This window comes from Canis lupus, chromosome 25, assembly GCF_048164855.1.
Source record: "Canis lupus baileyi chromosome 25, mCanLup2.hap1, whole genome shotgun sequence".
In the NCBI taxonomy this organism is placed as follows: domain Eukaryota; kingdom Metazoa; phylum Chordata; class Mammalia; order Carnivora; family Canidae; genus Canis; species Canis lupus.
In genome coordinates, this window is record NC_132862.1 from 26,617,377 (window position 1) to 26,623,445 (window position 6,069).

General features: G+C 37.8%; 1 pseudogene; it reads left to right on the forward strand.

Annotated features, from left to right (window-relative positions):
* Nucleotides 1-3,349: 3,349 nt before the first annotated feature.
* On the forward strand, nucleotides 3,350-5,657 carry LOC140616856 (GTP:AMP phosphotransferase AK3, mitochondrial pseudogene; annotated as a pseudogene).
* Nucleotides 5,658-6,069: the final 412 nt, after the last annotated feature.

Sequence of the window (6,069 nt, forward strand, 5' to 3'; positions counted from 1 at the left end):
AAGTGAGACAAATTGCTTTTAGCTCAAAGGAGTTCGATGATTTATTGTGGTATTTCTCGCTATGATTTATCTGCAACATTTTGCTGTAGGTATGACATGATTTATAATTTGGAGACTCTGCTGATGGTTTTATTTCCTATGCCATTCCTGACCACAGCTGATGTCAATTCATGTTAATCATTCCTACAAATCCAGTCCAAATTAATCCTTCTGTAAATTTACTTTGTGAAAAGGCATGTCATATTTTACTAGACACAGTTTTTCATTTCCTACCCTTCCTATATTGAGGTTGCTTAGCAGTGAGCAAGCAGTAGGTCACTGTGCAGACAAATTTATAATTAATAATTGTACATATCTATATGAATGTTCACATCTAGATCTATATTTGCATATATATTTATATATTTAAGATTTATTTATTTGAGAGAGAGAGAGAGAGAGAGAATGAGTGGGGGAGGACAGAGGGAGAGAATCTCTAGGCAGCCTCCCCATTGAGCATGGAGTGAGGTAGGGGGCTCAATCCCATGACCCATGAGATCATGACCTGAGCCCAAATCAAGAGTCAGATGCTTAACTGATTGAGCCACCCAGGCACCCCTATATATCTATAATTACGTCTAGATCTGATTGAGGTATCAGGTATGTACTTAAATACGTTTTCCAAGGCAATGGCTTTGTTTTCCTCCCAATCATCATGGATTCTATTTAATGTAGTAAATTTCTAAGTTTGAATATATTTCTTCAGTTTTGTAAAAGTTCGTATTAATCAAAATTAGGCAAATATGCTCAATAAGATCAATAAATTTCATTTTTGTAATGAAGAAAATAATAAAATGAATTAGCAGGTGAGCATGTGGGTTATGCAAATGCAAACCAACACAATCATTCTAATGTTATTTAAAAGATTAAAAATCATTACATTTTTTACTGATTTATTCATTCAACAAATATTTACTGAGCATCTGCTATGAGCCAGGCATTGGTTCCAGGCACTTGGAATATATCTGTGAATTAAACAAAACTTTCTGCCCTACCAGGGAAAGACATACTAAAATAAATAAAATATATAGGGTTGTATGTTTGAAAAATGCTAAATGTATGGAAAATAATTAGAAAAAAGTGGGGTCAATAATACATGTGGAGGTGTGCTATTTACAATTTTCATCAAAGTCAATAGTCATTAAAAAGGTGGTGTTTGAGCTAAGATTTGAAGGCAGTGAAAAATGTCATACTGATGTCTGGGAGAAGAGCATTATAAGTGGTGGAGCAAGGACAACGTGGTGGGCAGTAAATGCAAGTGTACCCCTAAATGGGAACATATCTGTCATGAACAAGGCATTGCTAAGAAGCCAATCTGGCTGGAGCAGAGCTCTGAGGAAGAAAGACGTAAGTATGAAAGAAGTAAGATATGAGGTGAGAAACGATCAGGAAAGAGGTAGATTAAGTAGAGCTTTGTAGGCCATGTGAGAACTTTTGCACTTGTTTAATGAAATGAGGGGTCATTGCAGGGCTTTGAACATGAGTGACATGCTCTGAAGGCAAGGTCAAAATCAGAGACAAAATGCATCAGATAAGAGGAGATGGTGGTTTGCATCAGAAAGAAGCATTTGGATTCTGGGTATATTTTGAAGGAAGAATTAACAGGATTTGGGGAAGTTAATCATATATTATTTGTTATGTATGCTAGACATTTCTAAAACTGAAAAATAATGCCATGAAGTATTCTCCCAGGACAAGTGACATAAAAGTGTCCTGTTCTGGACAAAAGTGGGCATAAAATCACTAGTCATTAGTGACCAAGAGCTTCCTCTCCCCTCATCCCATCCCCACTTTGCTGAACAACTTCTCTTGTTTTTTTCCTTTCTAGTCAAATTCTGCCCCATAATCCACAAAAATTGATCCATTTTGCAATTGTTTATCCTGGTCAGACCAAATGTCCTCTGGGAAAAATCAGCACTGAATTCTGGAAGATAAAGAAAAGCAAATATTGCTCCAGAGTTTTTGGCATAAGTGGCCAGAGGATGATGGGATGATATGTCATCTACTGAGATGGAGAAACCTGAAGGTGGACTAGGGTCTTTCTTTTTTAAAGTGACAGAAGGGAGAAGGGGAAGATCTATTCTATTTTGTGCATGTTAAGTTTGATATGTCCATTAGAGATCCAGTAGAAATGATGAGTAGACATATGTTTGAAGTTTGGTAGTAATAGGTTGGATATATCTGTTTGTGAATGATCAGCCTGTAGGGAGTGTTTATAAGCTTTTAAACTAGACAAGATCACTGAGGAAGTAAACATATGAAATAGTCAAAACAACTAAGAACTGAGCCATGAGGTATTCCAGTGTTAGAAGATCATGCAGAAGGGGGTCCATCAGAGGAGACAGAAGTAAATCACCCATAGGTTAGGAGGAAAACCAACAAATGTGTCCTGAAAGCCAAGTGAAGAGAGTTTTCAGGAGAAAGGAATGCTAGACTTGTCAAATGCCACTGATAAGCTAAATAAAAGAAGACTGAAAAATGTCCATTAGATATTGCAATGGAAGGTCTTCAGTTGGTTAACCATATAAATTATCATTCAGACTTGACTTTTCAAAAACCAAAAACATTGTACTTTTCTAAAATGTGTATGCTTCCATTATCCTCCCAAACAATTCAGGAAATTTAACATGATTTGACTTCTCTTTGATATACACCAGTTCCCATCTTTACATATTCTTTTTACCCAATTTTTTTTTTCTGGCATCATTTCTTTTTTTTGACTAAGTAACTGGCCTTATACTTTTTATCTATTTCTTCCTATGGAAGATGTAACTCTCAAATAATCCATTATGCATACAACTACACATACAATACTGCTTTTGATAGCATCCCAGTATCATTAATTATAATGCTGATTAAATACATATTCAATGTTTATATAGTTATGACTGTATAAATATTATTCACGGCTGCTATTACACTATAATTACACTTCTTGTCTTGTACAACCTTTTTGTTTTTCCTGGAGTTGATAGTTGCCTTGCTTTTTTATTTGTTTAGTTTTCTTTGTTCCTATCTCTACTTTCTTCACAAACTATCCAAAAAAAATGAAGATACTACAGGAATATAGAAAATCAGTATACTGACAGAACACTGATGAAAGAAATTGAGGAAGACACAAAGAAATGGAAAAATGTTCCATGCTCATGGATTGAAAGGACAAATACTGTTAAAATGTCTATGCTACCTAGAGCAATTTAGACATTCAATGAAATCCCTATCAAAATTCTATCAATTGGCCCGCAGCCCCGCGAGCGCGCAGCCAGGCCGTAGCCCCCGCGCGGCCCGGCTCCCTGCGGCCAAGGGGGCGTCCGCGCGGCTGCTGCGCGCCGTGATCATGGGGGCGCCGGGCTCCGGCAAGGGCACCGTGTCGTCGCGCATCACCAGGCACTTCGCGCTGAAGCACCTCTCCAGCGGGGACCTGCTCCGGGACGACATGCTTCGGGGCACAGAAATTGGTGTGTTAGCCAAGACTTTCATTGACCAAGGGAAGCTCATCCCGGATGAGGTCATGACTCGGCTGACCCTTCATGAGCTGAAAAACCTCACCCAATATAGCTGGCTATTGGATGGTTTTCCAAGGACACTTCCACAGGCAGAAGCCCTGGACGGAGCTTATCAGACAGACACAGTGGTTAATCTGAACGTGCCCTTCGAAGTCATTAAGCAGCGTCTCACCGCGCGCTGGATTCATCCGGCCAGCGGCCGAGTCTACAACATCGAATTCAACCCTCCCAAAGCCGTGGGCATTGATGACCTGACAGGGGAGCCTCTCATTCAGCGGGATGATGACAAGCCAGAGACGGTTGTCAAGAGACTCAAGGCTTATGAAGTCCAAACACACCCGGTCCTGGAATATTACCGGAAAAAGGGAGTATTGGAAACCTTCTCTGGAACAGAAACCAACAAGATCTGGCCCCATGTGTATGCTTTCCTACAAACAAAAGTTCCACAAATAAACCAGAAAGCATCAGTTACTCCATGAGGAAAAGTGTACATCACCAGTAAGATGAGCAGAGACTCCTCGCCTGTGCATTTAGAAGCTCTGTGTTCTGAGACTGGCATGTATGAGTTCTTTGAAAATTATATTAGTTTCACTTCTACTGATTTCATTCTGGAAATTAAGAATGGGCCAAATGAGTCCGATACTAAGATTCATCTTTTTGTCTACCCAGGGTATCTTCTATGGGTATGTAATTTAAAAACATCAGATGTCCTAATTAAAAGAGCAATTGGTAGTAATATTAACTTTTGTTCAGAAGACTAAGCGGTTGATAAAAAATTTTCTTATTCTTTGGAGAAGCTAAAAACATTTCCATGTCACTCGGTAAAGTATCTCATCAGAGAAATGTGTTGTAGACTGATGCCAAAACCCAGCATCGTTAGCACTGTGGTACATGGTTTTGTGAAACACTATCAAATTCTAGAAAACAAGCAACCAGATATGCAGATTAGTTTAGGATGCAAATTCACTGTTGCCTTTACAGTAAGAAACTTAAAAACTTAACCGTATATACTGTATTTATTATGTCATAAACTTTCAGTTTATTCAGAATTTTCAGTCTGCTATAAAATTGTGTTAAATTAGCATATAGGAAAATATTACTTTCCTATGACAGGTTTTGAGAACATGTGTATTGAAAAAAATGATTTATTAGAAATTGACATTGGAAGTTCTTATAAAAGCACTGAGGTTGAATTATCAACAGAAAATGTAATTAGTCTTGTGTTTTCAGATTATTACTCAGGTTAAGAAGTATAAGTATGTGCTTTAGGATCTACTTGCCAGTTTCTCTTTTTGATCACTATGTAAAATCTGCTGTGATGAGTGACAAATTAAAATACAAGAAGAAAAGCAAACCCATGGCCCTACATAAAAGCAAGCATACTGGGTCCTCAGGAAGTAGAAATAGATCAGTTATGCCTGGGGAGAATTTCCCTGACACGCTTAACAATCATAATAAGTAAACAATCAAAATTAGTAAACTAATCAAATTAGTAGCAATTAAAAGGATTTACATGAGAGGTTAAAAAGGAACAGGAAGGTAACTGAGTTTGTTGAAGGACTTTATTCCTAGTGAAAGCAGTGGGCAGCTGCTGGCTTTCCCTGCCACCGTCAGCAGGGCAAGAACTCCACCTGTGTGTGTAGCCTGAGTAAGTAGCCCTTTAAAAGCGAAGAGAATTTGATTTCTTCGTAGGGCAACAAGGATGCGTGCTTATGTCCTGTGGCCTGGCAGGAAGAGTGGGGCGATGAGAGGTGGATGAAAAAATCAGCTACATCTTCAGTGGGATATTTACTCTTACTTGGTGCTAAATCAGATGCAACAAGTCCTGGTACAACCTGTTATGAACTGCCTTTGAACACCGGCCTGTTATCCCAGGCACGCAAAATATAAATGCCAGCAAGTGGGTCTTCGTGTATTTTTGTGGGAAAAAACTTTTCTTTTGATTTTTAAAAATTCAATGTTGATCTTTCAGAATGGACCAAGGCTTTTTTTAAAAAGGATTGCAGGACACACTTAATTCTTTACAAAACTTTCTGTAATGCCTTATTTGAATGTATTATGTGCTTTCTAAAACTGTGGTGAACTACTAAGCTTATGAATAATTACTGGCTTTCCTGGCATACATGACTCTTAATGTACTACAATAAAATTAAATTCTAGAAAAAAAAATTCTGTCAATTTACTTCACAGAATTGGAACAAATAGTCCTAAAATTTGTATTGAACCAAAAAAGACCCTGAATAGCCAAAGGAATGTTGGAAAGAAAATCAAAACTAGGTTCATCACAATTCTAGACTTTAAGCTCTATTACAAAGCTGTAGTCATCAAGACAGTATGGTACTAGCACAAAAACAGACACATAGATTAGTAGAACAGAATAGAGAACCAAGAAATGGACCCTCAATTCTATGGTAATCTTTAACAAGTCAGGAAAGAATACTCAATGGAAAAAAAAACAATCTCTTCAACAAATGGTGTTGGGAAAATTGGACAGCCACATGCAGAAGAATGAAACTGGACTATT